The sequence below is a fragment of the Zalophus californianus genome, chromosome 1, assembly GCF_009762305.2.
Source record: "Zalophus californianus isolate mZalCal1 chromosome 1, mZalCal1.pri.v2, whole genome shotgun sequence".
Lineage (NCBI taxonomy): Eukaryota > Metazoa > Chordata > Mammalia > Carnivora > Otariidae > Zalophus > Zalophus californianus.
The window spans coordinates 38,511,810-38,525,714 of record NC_045595.1 but is presented as its reverse complement, the minus strand read 5'-3'; the positions used below and the strand labels follow the sequence as shown (position 1 = coordinate 38,525,714).

General features: G+C 44.3%; 1 protein-coding gene across 7 annotated transcripts in view; it reads left to right on the top strand.

Moving 5' to 3' along the window:
* The window catches only part of FOXP1 (forkhead box P1), a 574,460-nt gene that overhangs the window by 66,051 nt on the left and 494,504 nt on the right, over positions 1–13,905 (top strand). The gene's annotated exons all lie outside the window — the stretch shown is intronic.

Genomic DNA, 13,905 nt, shown 5'->3' with positions numbered 1-13,905 from the left:
GAAAGGAGGTAAGGAAGTCAGTCCTGTAGAACACTGCAGGCAGAGGGAACCTTTAATGCAAAGGCCCTTTGGTGCAGGGCATGCCCTGCAAGACTGGGGGACAGTTAGGAGGCTGGTGTGACTGGGAGGGTGAACCAGGAGGAGTATGGTGGGAGATGGACTCTGAGAGCTAACTGGGTCCTCACCAGTAAAGGATTTGCCTTGTACCTGAGTGTCCTGGTGGTACTGGAGGTATTGGCCCCTGATGCAGATTTTAACAAGATCCTTGCTGCCGTGTTGACTAGACTCTGGGTGGGGGCGGGGGTGAAGAGAGAGGCAGGGAGAACAGTGAGGAAGGTTGTACAATCCAGGGGGGAGGTGCTGGTGGCCATGATCAGGAGGTTGGTATCGAAGGTAGGGAGCAGTGGTTAGATTTTAGATCTATTTTGAAGGCAGGTTCCACGGGCTTTCCTAACGGAATCGATGCAGGACTTGAGAGAAAGATAGGAGACAAGATTGACTTAGACATCATTGGCCTGAGCGTGATTAGAAGGGTTACAGTTGCCATCAGTTGTGATGGGGAAGGATCAAGGTGTGTGTGTGAAGGCTGTTTCTGGGAAGATCAAGTTCTGGATGTATCGCCTCTGGGGTATCTAGACATCCCAGAGGACGTGTCATGGAGGCAGATAGGTAACCAGGACTGGAGTAGAAGGGAAAAATTTGAGTTGGGCCGGGAGCCTGGGGAAGCTGGAAATGCCTGGTAACTGCTGCCCATGCGGATTGTTTTCACATCACCCTAAAACTCACCTACTGGTTATTCAGGGATCCTCCTTTGCGCTGCTAATCCCATGTGATCCCTGTTAAGGAGATGCTCAGTTTAGCTCTCAGAGGTGATGTTTTCTTGGTGTTAGCTGTTAGCTCTTGAGCTTTGCAGGGCTGGGGTGCTGGTTGCATGCACTCAGAGGAAGCTGTCAGAGTCCATGAAAGCCTGAGATGAATGCAGACTTGGAGATTGTCTTTCTCACCCCCCACTGTGGGAGGAGGTGAGGGTACCCGGATGTGGGGCAGAGTGGAAACTGGAATCTGACTTGGCTGACTCCCCGTCCCATTCTCTTTCTGCTCTACTGAGCAGGGAGCAGCTCCTGTTTGAAGAGGCATTCAGAAAATGGATAATGCGGTGCTTTTGCCTCTTTCATCCATTTATCCATCTTTTATCATCCAGGAAAAAGCTGGATTGCATTCTGGAAAGAAGAAGGCTGCTGTTGCTTTTCTGTCTTAAATATGTGCTCCTTGAGTGTTTTTCAACAGGGGCAAACGAGACTCTCCACAAACATTCATATGATTCATATGATGTAGCGAAGTAAAAAGGTAATAGTTGGGGAAGGTTGAGGATTCATTCTCTGGTGGGGATTTCTTCCTCTCCATGCCTCTGGTAGAAGCAGGATGTAGCTCTTTTGGCATTCTGCTTTGCTTGTAGGGTGTGTCTTCTCTTGGTTCTTTTCTTCAGAGAGGGCCTAGACTGTGCTGTCCATTCCTAGCCAAGATAAAAGGCCAATGTAGGGGCTAGGTATGTGACCCTACCTTTAGCCAGGTATATCCTGTCTCTAAGGCACCACCGGGAGGCAATATAGCACAGTCTGAACTAGATTCAAATCCTGGTTCTTTACTTAATTAGTATGTGACCTTGTGCACATTACTGAACATCTCTGAGCCACAGTTGCCTTATTTGTAAAAGATACGTTCCTACGTTGGAGATTTGTTGTGAGAAGCCAAACGAGAAAAATGTATGTCAAGGGCCAGACACTGCACTTGGCACATAGTAAGTGTTGAATTAATGAAGCTATTATGAGCACCATCATGGCTGGCATTTCCTCCGATTCCTACCTGCGGCTTAGGCCAGTTTTGTTAAGATTAATTTAGTTTCCAAAAAAGATGTGCTAATTGGATTATTACATTTTCATGCGTTTATATTTATATATACACGCAGAGCTTTGAAATCTACACATGTATATATTTATCCATTCAAGTCTCTCTTTTAAAAATCTGTAAGAATTATATTTTTGAGTCATTGAACCATGATGAAATTGTTTTTCAAAAAAAGATTTGCTATAAGTGATCATTATGTAGGCCATCAAGATGGAGAATATTGTACAAATGGAAGTTATAAGAAACACCCAGAAAGACGCCTGATGTTAATGCAGGGCCACTAACAGAGTACATATTTTTATAATCTGCTGATTTAAAAACATTGGCACTTGCCTGCATTGTTTAGGACTGGATGGCACAGACAAGGCTGTTTTGGGGTTAGGATAAATATTTTTTTGATTAGTGCTACAACTTGTAGACTTGTAATCGCGAGTGACTTATCAGCAGCTTTTCAAAATCTGACATTCCACACGGAATGCCCCAGTGAAGGAAAGTTAGCACTCTGTGAATGCTTTTACAGTTGAATTCCACACACATGAATTATGACAAGTGAGGCGACTACTCTGTGGTTTGTTGTGTCTGGTCTGGTTCCTACTTTTAAAGTTGCAGTTGCGTTTGGTCATTTGAAGCTTATTTTCACAGTCTGGCCAAGCCAGCAGGGTCCCGGGGCTCTGTAGGGGACATAAACCGCCAGCCTTTAAGTCAGAATGCTCAGTAGATAAGCATTTCAAGACTGCATTGCATCATACAAAGGGACTTATGGGCTTATTTAACATACACTATTTGACTTAATTTAGATATTTAATGGAAAGAAAAGCCTTTTATTATCACCGAAGGAAAGAACTGCCAAACATTGTGAGGCGCAGTTGAAATATTATAACGGATGTACAGGGTGCAAATATATTTCACTGCCTTACATAATGGGGTGTTTAATAATAGTTGTTTCTTTAAATTTAGCACATGTATCTTAGATATTTGCACTCTGTAAATTATATGCTGCGGTTCAAGAAACTCCCATTTTTGTGTGTGTTTTTTAAAAATTTGTTTTAATGAAGTAGGTACTGATTTTTTAAAAATGAATTTCAACTGTGATTTATGTTTATTTCATGAGCCCAGATTGGGGAGTCCATGCCAGGAATGAACACTTTCCATCCTGTCTTTTGAGAAACATAAATGTGAGCAGTTGCTGGATCTGCTGACCTGATTGGCCACAGCTCTGTTGAGCATTTCACTCAGTAGGCATTGGCCTGCTGAGTAGATCTGGTGTCTTGGAGGAGTAGGGTGGGGATCTATAACCGTGTGGAGAAGGGACGCATGGGCGTGTGGGAGGAGCCCCTGCTAGGTTGCTGCACCTGTGTGCTTGCGTCTTCCACAGGAACTATACCCACTCAGATCACCAACGCACAAGATCAGCTGAGCCCCAATTTGATGTTCACTCCTGTTTTTCCAGGACATGGGGAGCTGTTATGGGATGAATTGTGTCCCCCCTCCCCTCCAGATTCATATGTTGACATCCTAACCCCCAGTATCTTAGAATGTGACTCTATCTGGAATTAGGGTGTTTATGGTGTTAATTAAAGTAAAATGAGATGATTAAGGTTGGCCATAATCCTGTGCGAGTGGTGTCCTCTGAAGGAAATGAGGTTAGGACACAGATGCACAAGGGAAGGCCTTGCAAAGACACAGGGAGGAGATGGCCATCTATAAGCCAAAGAGAGGGGCTCCTGGGTGGCTCAGTCATTAAGCGTCTGCCTTCGGCTCAGGTCGTGATCCCAGGGTCCTGGGATGGAGCCCCACATCGGGCTTCCTGCTCCGCGGGAAGCCTGCTTCTCCCTCTCTTATTCCCCTTGCTTGTGTTCCCTCTCTCTGTGTGTCTCTCTCTCTGTCAAATAAATCTTATAAGCCAAAGAGAGGCGCCTCAGAAGAAACCAACCCAGCTAACACCTTGATCTCAGATTTCCAGCCTCTAGAACTAAGAGAAAACAAAGGTCTGTCCTATAAACCACCAAATCTGTGATACTTGGTGATGGCAGCCTGAGCAGACTAATACCCAAGCAAATCAGAATCTACAGGAGGGCATGTGTCCTTTGGAAAAGTCTTTTCCATATAATATACGATGTTTAAGCATGGAAAATAGTGGTCAGAAAACCTTTAGTGGGAAGAAAAGCTGTAAGATTGACCAGATCTATGCAGTGAGCAGAGTGGCATTAGTGGATGCCAAAGCCATAACACAGCAAACGTTTATTGCCCCAGGCTGGTCACAGGGTGAGGGTCTTATGGACATTATCTCTTTCAGTTCCTACCACACTCCTATGAGGTAGGATTATTATTACCACTTTTAAGGAAACTGACATCTGTGGGATTTCATAGTCAGGATAGGAGCTGGGGCTCAAAGCCAGATAGTCCTGCTCCAGGCCTGTCCACGTTGTTGCTTTGCCAGCTTTGGGAGATTGGCGGCCAAGGAGGGGTATTTGTTGGATCTGTTATGATTATGAATTAAAAGATACTGGGGCACACTACCTCCAGTGTGGGAGGGGACCAAACCTCCAGAGAGAGGCGATAAAGTGCATCGAGGGGGTGAGGATGTCACTAGTAATAATAATCATCAGGACTATTACAGGGTACTTGGTGTGTGTGAGCCGTGATCTCAGTAAGCCCTGTACGTACTGCCTGTTTCTTCTCGTAGCAGCCTGGAGCCGTTTTCCCAGAGCTTCTGATGGGTCCACACCCAGGGGATCTGACCCCAGCCCCTGAACCCCTACCACTGCCTCCCCAACAGGCCTGGGACTTGCCCAGCATGGCATCTGTCACAAGGAAGGAGAAGAGGATGTCTAACGTTTGGGTTTTGAAAATAGGAAAATCTTTCTGCCTTTTTCCTGTATTACAAAAGCAATTTATGATAAATGTAAAACATTTTAAAACCAATCCAAAGCAAAAATAAATAAAACTTATCTATAGTCCCATCCCCTAATGAGAATTACTGCTAGTTGTTTTCTGTCTGCCTTTGTAGTCTTTTTACTTGGAAATATACTTCCTGCGACTGTAAATATATTAATATTTTCACGAGCAGCAACATGAGTTAGAAAAGAGCAAGGGCTTTGGAATAAGACTTGGGTTTAAATCAGCATTCACTTACTAGCTGCGTGACTTTGAACAAGTTATTTAATTTCTTTTTGTCCTTAAGATGGGATAATAAACAGATAAAACTTACTTCATTGGGGTTTACAGTAACCCAGTGTATGTAATGTACTCTTTTGTAGCAACTGGCACACAATAAATATACAAACCATAACTTTAAAAAGAATCCGTTTTTGTAACACGTCTTTGTTACTTAGCAACATATCATTCAACAAACATTTGGTGAGCAGGTATGATTGGGGATCATGTTTCCTTCTATGTCCTTGTCTATTTTTACAACCCTTCTTAATGTCTGCATAGTATTTCATCAGTATGAGTCCCTGTTGTACTTGATTTTCACTGGACATTTATCTTCCCCAGCTTTTATGCACCATCGGCAATGCTGTGTTGTGTTTCTTTGCAACCTTGTCACTGAATTTTCCCCAGTGATTACTGTTTCATTAATATCAATTCCAAAGACTAGGGGATGGACAGGAATGGCATGGTTTTAAGGCTTTTGAAGCAGTACCAGATCATCCCCTGTGAAGGTTGTGGTCGCCTGCCCTGAACCCAGCTGTGCATGAGAGTGCCCATTTCTTTCTTCTCTCTCTCTCTCTCTCTCTTTTTTTTAATTCCCTGTGCTGTACTTTTCACCTCCTTGACTGACTTCTGAGTTTTTGATGTAATATTATATTGATGGACACAAAAGAAAAATGGGGCATAATTATGCCCTATGGGTCACTGACTCAAATCTGGCATCATAAAGGATGAGCAGTGGCTCTAGGAATTGAGAGAGGAGAGACCGTTTAGGCACTGATGTTCAGTTAATTGTGTGGTCCAGACAAAGGTGAGAATATCAGCTGTCACATAGTGCGCCCTCACCGTGGGCCAGGTGTTGGATGCATGCTTTCAACCTGTGTAATTTAATCTCGACAGCAGAGCTTTGCTGCAGGGACACTTGGGGAGTCTTTTTAGCTCCCATTTTATAGATGTAGAAACAGAGGTTTGGAGAACTTACGTGATTTGTCCCAAATCACAAGTTAGGTTACTCTGCCAGAGCTGGGAGTTGAACCCAAGTGCTCGGACTCTCAGGGTCCTGTTCTTGTCCTGGGGTATTAGAAATGGAGATGGACACAAGAGCCGGCATGGAACCCAAATGGGAGGTGAACATGGTTGCTGGCTGGTGTTGGGGGGGAACCCCACAGTGTTTCTAGCTCATTGGAATAGAAGGTGGGGCTTTGACAGTCACAGGGAAGGAGGGAGGAAGAGCCAGTGTGGAGAACGTGAATATTCAGATGGTGCCTACGGGGCCATGGAAACTGGGGCTGGAGATCTGCCAAGAGATGTGATAACACCACTTACCCTGTTTTAAGGCTTACATGCATAATTCCAATTAATCCTCAAACCACCCTGTGACGTAGGAACTGTCATTACCCCAAGGTTCCTGCTAAGGAAACTGAAGCCCAGAGAGCTTGAATAACTCGGTCCATGAATGTCACAGCCAGAATTGGACCCCAGGCAGCCAGATTCTGATGCTGTGGGCCAAAGCAGACCGGGAACTAGAACTCCACGGGGAGTTTGCAACCTAGGATGTATTTGTTGGAAGTGATTTCTCTCAGCTTTTGAACTTTGTAGCAATTATTGCCTGTAGAATTCAGCTAGCCATTAATTGTGTACTCCCCCCGTGACACAACTCTCATTTAAATCACGTATTGTTATTTAACTTCTCATGCTGGGAAGACAACTGTGCCTGGATATCCCTCTTCTCAACCTCCAAACGTGTAGCACAGTTAAGCAGAGTGGGGCTCAATAAATGTTTGCATTTCCCTTGAGGAGTCTCGTCGCGTAGACTTTAGACAGGTGCCTTCTCTGGAAGGGAAGGGCTAGGGAAGGAAGGTGGGGACAGTGCCCAGGTTTGTGAGTCAGAGGGAAATGAGAGAACAGACAGGAGACCGAGAGAGCACTAGAAAGAATCCCTTTTGCACGGGCGGTGGAAGGACCAGATGGCTGCCTCGATGGCCCACCTAAACTCCTCTCTTCCTCGTCTCCTGTCTCACTGGGGACATGCCATGCAGATTCCAGGCCTCGCTTGGTCCAGGCTCTCCTCCTTCCTGGGATTTGCCTGGCTGCAAGCAGGAAGCCAAGGGACTTAACGTGTAGGGACTCCCAATAGGATTCTAACCCTTGTATTCCATTTGGGCTTTATCTTGGGAGCTGTTTCAAATGTGCTCACATTTCCCATTTGAGCTGTTGGAAGAGTGGTACTCTAATTGGGTACCATTAAGGGAGGAGACGTGGCTTTGAGAGACACACGGCTCTACTGCTTACTAACCGTGGCTTTGGGGAAAGGATGCAGCTTGTCTGAGCCTCAGTGTCCTCATCTGTAAGATAACTTACTTGTGCCGCTGTTGTAAGACTTATAAGACTTTGGGCACAAATGCTCAGTACCGAGCGCTGGGTACGCAGTCAAGGCTCCATACACGTTGGCTGGTCTTAGAAATGGATGTCCTCCAGAGAATATCCAAAGGCCTCCCCGTCTGTCGAGCCCCCAGGGTGAAAGGCCAGTGTGTTCCTTCTTTTCTTGTATTTACAACAGACATTTCACCACTTTGACACTCTGACACTTTTCCTTGATGATTTGGTCCTAATCATCAGTTCTTCTGCTCTCCTGAGGCTTTTCCAAACCACGTCATTCCACACCCTGGAATGTGCACTTCTTTCTCGAAAGGAAATGTGGCCATCGGATGTTGGACAGCTCTGAGTCTGGTTGTTTTCTTATATACTTACCATCCTGATTAGTTTTGTGTGTGTGTGTGTGTGTTTTCGAAACTGTGAGAATTGTCTGGAAGTTCTTCAGTCATTTCATTAGTCATTTAACTTTTTTGGTTTTTAAGATTGAAGACAAATTTCTTTGAGGCAGTGGGTCAGATGGACGTGGCTGGCTGGGTAACCGTATCCCCGCTGAGTCAGCCGTCTGCTCAGACAACTAAAAGCTGAAGTATGCTTGATGACTAGTCACTGGCCAATGTCACATTAACTCAACATTTCATTTCTGCTCCTAAGTTGTGGGAACTTGGTTGCCTTTGTGGGTTGTTCGAAAGCGCTCCAAGTATTGTATGGATTTGACTTTTGAAGCCTGGAGTTGTCGGTTATCCCCTGACGTGGTGTTTTCGATCTGAGGCAAGGTATAGAATTGTGACATGGTATTGTCAAAAAAGGTAGGATTCACTGCCACTAATTTACAGGAAGGGAAACCCAGGCTCTGAGAAACCCACTGACTTGCAAAAGGTGTCCAACAGTTGGTGGCCAGGCTGGGACAGAGTTTGATCTTCCTACTAATTCATCATGTAGAAGCCCCCCTCCTGGGCCTTCTTGTCCTTCTGCTAAAACTACCTGAGAAGCTGTTTATTTTGGTTCCCTGACCTGGGTTGGAGAGATGATCTGAATGTCAGGGGTGGTCGTTGCCTCAAAATGCCCTCCTGGCCCTCTCCCGACACCCTGTCTGATGTATCCCTGAAGCACGTTATAACCTTGGAAGTCTGTTCAGTGTGCATGTTCTCTGTTTCTCTGTGTTGCATACATCATCCATCTTGGATGGATGAGGTGCCGTCTGGGGTCACCATGTTCTAACGTCATCCTCCCATATAGCACCATACATGATGAAATAATCATGCTTAGTAAATGAGGATGTGTATCTTATTATGGTACCACAACCTTGATGGTTTTGTCATTGTTTTTTAACTTCTTTAACTTGGGCATGAATTTAGAAGAAGATTTGAGGGTATGTGGGATATTATTTATTTTAACAAAGAATTTGGCCTCTTTGTTTTTATTCCTTTAAGTAATTTGTAATTAACCTCAAAGGCCTGTGGTAAGATGGCTTTTGTTTCTAGTTGGAATATGGGGACACAGAATTCTCTAGAAGAGAGATTTGGCTCAACTGCAGTGGAACTTGATGTTTCATCCCACAGAGTGACTCTTGTAAACAGCACTTTAAAATCCTTCTTCAAGACCGTTGGTTTTTCTCAAAAAATATTTTCTTTTTTCCTCTTTTAACTTTTTTTCCCCTCTTTTCCAATAATGGAGGACGTTTCCTCTTTATAGTTCGAGCTGCTACCTTTTTCTTAATTGTGAAGCAGGCAAAAGTCATCCCAGAGAACAAGTCTCAGAAGAATTGCAGTTGATCCTGTGACCTAGTTGGTTTCTTCATTCTTTGAAAAGTTATTTTATACCCCCTCCCTATATTAGTTATGTATGCTGATTATTTAACCTTAACTTTTCACAGGAAATATAGATCCTATTAGGAAGACAAGCTCTGGTGTCCTCATGGGTAGCTTCCCATGGCAGGCTTGTGTTCGCTGCTTCCTCCTTATATGGGACCTGCCGTTGTAGTTTTTTCTTGTTAGTAACATCATCCCTATGAATGTGATTTTTATTCTCTTCCAATAAAGAGGCTTTGCTTACCCACAGTACATCTCAAGCTTTTGAACAGATACGTGGGGATCATGTCTCTGGTGAAGGTGAAATAATATAATTTGTTTATCACCTTGAATTGTTTACCATGGATTGTCAAAAATATGTTTTGAATTTAAAAGTGTGAAAAACAAGTGTGCTAGCTATCAAAAAAACTCTCCCCTCAAAGTAAACATATTTATAGAGCAAGACTCAAAACAAAATACTTGATCGTGATAAGCCCAGCCAATAAAAAGAAAGTAAACATGTTTACCACAAAAGCCTTATAAAGAGCCCAGATGGCACTCAGCTCTCTGTTCACTTGACTGTTCTTCCAGGGACCTACTGAGGCTCCCCTGGGCCTCAGGGACAGAGATGCCGTTTGCCCTACCAGCAGAAGGCCCACTTTATACAAGCCCTGCCCACTTAGCTTAGCCTAACTTGCCAGGGCGAATGGAAGGTTAGTCTTTTGAGCCATTGAGTGGAAGGTGTTGGTGAAATTGAACCTGGAGTTCCCATGGTTCTTAAGTAGAAACTTGTCACAGATTGGGTGCCAAGTAGGCTTATGGGGAGTCTTCCTGGCTCCCTGAAGGGGCCCCAGATTAACACCGCATGTCCCAACCTTCTGTCCCAGACACTGTAGTGTAGGCATTGAGGATATAAAATATCAATCACACCCAGCCCCTGCCTCATCCTGCTTATTCTGGTGAAGGAACCAAATAGCTTGAATAAGAAGTTGGTAGAAAATATAAGGGCATCCTGAGTGATGCAGGGCATTTTGGGGTACTGAGTGCTACGGAGTGAGCCTTAGAGAGGAACTTCAGAAAGGGAATGTTGGATGGTGAGGAGTTTTAGACTTGACGTGGTGACGGTTTGCCTCAGTACACTCCAGGAGCAAGTTCAGGAGAAATGACCCAGTGAGAGGTGGCTCAATGGGAAATTGTTACTGAATTTCAGCACTGGAGGTCTTAGAGGTGGAACAGTTTCTAAAGGATGGTGAGATCCAAGTGTTGGCCATGCCCACAAGTATAGAGGAAGTAGTAGTGGTTCATTAGCACTTAATGAGCCCTTACTGAATATGGGGAAATATTATCTCAATTTTCAGGTATAACTTGCCCAGAGTTGTAGCTGGTAAGTGGCATAGCTAGGATGGGACATATGCAGTCTGTTCCATAACCCATGTTTTAAGCTATTGCACTGTACTGTTTCTCAAAGGGCTTGGAAGCTTTTGGGGTAGGATGTTAAGATAACCAGATGTGTATTCACTCATTCAAAAATGTTTTGTTTTGTTTTGTTTTTTTGGTTTTTTTTTTTGAGTGCCTTGTTTGTATCAGGCCTTATGTAAGCATTGGCCAGGCTGTTGGAAGGACCATCTTCATGACTATTGAGGTTGACATAAGTGTCTGCATTGGAAGGATCCAGACAGAAATTGTGAACCAGATACTAAAATATCTGAAAAGCTATAGAAGAGTGTCCTTGCACTTAGAATTAAAGGGCTGAGGGGCTGGGAATAATGGTTCCTTCTCATGTGATCATCAGAAGAAGGGTTTTGGGGCAGCCGGGTGGCTCAGTTGGTTAAACATCCAACTCTTGATTTTAGCTCAGGTCATGATCTCAGGGTTGTGAGATCCAGCCCCACCCTGAGCTCCACGCTAGGCATGGAGCCTGCTTAAGATTCTCTCTGTCTCCCTCTGCACCTCCCCCCCACCCCACTGGCGTGCATGCTTTCGCACGCTCTCTCTCTGATTAAAAAAAAAAAAAAAGGTTTTTGAAGGATGAAGGAATCAAAGTGGAGAGGGATGATGGTTTTTTTCTTTAGAGGTAGGTGATGGGCAATGTGGGCTGTTAGGAGAGCAATACCTTGGTTCTAAGAAAGGGAATTGGTTGCCTGAAGTCACGGGATGTTGAGTGGATGGCTTCTGGAAAACATGAAAAGGGCATCTTTAAGGAAAAAGGAAAGTTTCTAGATTTTTGATGGTGTCGGTAATGGAGGGCAGTGGGAAGAGGTGAGCATTGGAGCCGCAGTGAAGGATGAGTGGAGTTTCTCCAGTATGGAAAGGGGATTCTGGGGTTGCCAGGAGGTAGCAAGATATACTTAAGGTGCCTCTTATCCTTGAAGAGGGGGTTCCAGAAGTCACTCATCTTCCATGGCAGGGTTCAGACATAAGCTAGGCTGCTTATGGGGAGGCAGGGAGAGGGGACAGACAGAAGCCACAGGAAGACAATCCTCCAGGTTTTAAATGGATCGTTAAGATTTTTAGTGAAGAAAGAACAATAAACAAGCAAACACAGAAGATTTAACTAGAAAAGGAATTGCATGGAAACCATCTTCCCCATGCATTCTAATTAATCTAATGGGTTTACTTAAAAACTTGTTTTTGAGCATAGATACCAACAAGTCCTCTGATGAGTTGAAAGAAATCTTGCTAGTGAAAGGTAAGCAAGAGAATAGTGGTTAGCTCCAGAGAATTTAATTGAAGTGAAATCAGGTGGGCTTGCTGAAGCCAAGAATGTTGGTGTAGTTGATCCGTTTGGTTAAATTTGGTTGACCCTTATTACTAGAACTTTAGAACTTAGCTCTTCTGACAGAATCTTCTTTAGGGTACATTTGAGGTGATTATTATTTTAAAAACCGAAGTATTATTTGTTCTTCTTTTCTGAGCTTTATTAATTGAGGCAGATTGGCATTTTATTTGTGAGCTGACAACACACACCTTTTTTTTTTTTTTTTTTTGCAGCCGGTGTGCTTTTTGAACTGGGTTCAGTATTGTCAGAAAGTTATTCATGGGAGTTGATGATGGAGCCTGCTCCACCCACTTCTGTTCCCTTTCTATTTTGGTGCCATTTGCAACAAAAGAAACTAAGTTAATAAATTAGAGAAGGATTGAAGCTCTCACAAATGCTCTCCTTCCCATCAGGTTGTGTAACTGATGAGACAAAGTAGGCCTGCTCTTCCTGTGACACATGGGACCTGAAGGAACATCCGTGTGAACCGCCCGAGTTGGCCTTGGCCTTGGGGCTCCCGGGTCTTCTGACCAATCTGATATAACTACATTAAAAAGTCTTTAAATACATACATTTATGGGTGTGTACATTCATATGTACATTTGTGTATGTGTGTACATTTATAGGTACATATATTTTTGTATGTATGTGTGTCTGTACATATATCCATGCATGTTTACATTATGTGACTATATAAAATTCCAGATTTAGCATTCAAAAACCAGGGGGGATCCAGTGTTGAATTTGAGTTTTGTGTCAGGATCCCGGTGGGAAAAGGGTGGCTTTTACCTCTTCCGGGCCTGGAAGTACTGGGAAGGGCAGGTAGTGGTTACTGGATTGTGGAGACTGTATCTTTATGGAGAGGTCTGCCTGGTGGGAGCTGTGACCTTTCATAGAGGGACTCAGTCAACCTGCATTTCCCTGGAGGGAAGGAAGCCCGGCAGTAAATGCCCCACCAATAGCACCAACTTCACTTGGGAGCTTTCTAGAAATTCTCAGGCCCTACTCTGGGCCTACTGAATTAGGCACATCCGTGGAAGGACCCAGCCATCTGTGTTTTATTAGCCCTCCCGGGGATTCCAGTGCTTGTTCAAGATGGAGAACCACTGCTGGTTGTCTGGCAGTGTTGGATGGTCAGCAAATGATGACAGTTCGCTGAGATGGCCACTGTGAGCTTGCTTGGAAATGCCAGGCAGGAGCTTGTTGTCTGTGTCAACCCACTGCTTTGCACTCCCCAGACTTCCAGTGCTCCTTTTTTAGGATGTTTCTTAGGATGCCAGAGAAATGGAATAATGCATTACAGTTAGGCCATGGGTGCTAATACCTAATGCACTTCATGCCTTTAATTTCCAAGTTGCCCTCAGCCATACAAGGAAGTACCAGGCCAGGCCCTAGACTTTTGGAGGTTGTTTTTGAAAAGCAGATGCAAATGCAGCCTGCGAGCTTGTTGTTTTCCCGGTGCCTGGCAGTGTTTGGTAAACAACTTGATTGCTAGGTCTTGGCCTCAGGGAACCACAGCTGCTCTCTTCAGCTCCCTGCAGACTTTTGTACCGAGCAAGGATTGCTTCAGGGAAAAATAAACAGGGGAGAACAAAACAAGTAAACATCACGGTTGTTTTGTGGCTGTCTCTACCTGTTTTCCTGGAGCTGTTTTGCAACCACAGGCCCTGGGCTTTGGTTCCTCTTTAAAAAACAAAACAAGGCAGGACCCCGTGGCATCCCGGGCTTCTTTCTCCATGGTTAGACTGTGGCATGGCCACGGGACCTGGGGAGTCTGGATGGCAGCCACTGCAAGAATATATGCATATTTTTTAATATGTAAATGGAAGGGAGCAAGCTTCATTCTTTCTAATGACCCCCAAGATGGTAATCTGGTTTTTTGAATCTCTAGGAAAACAGATTGAATATGGCACAATTAATGTTTCA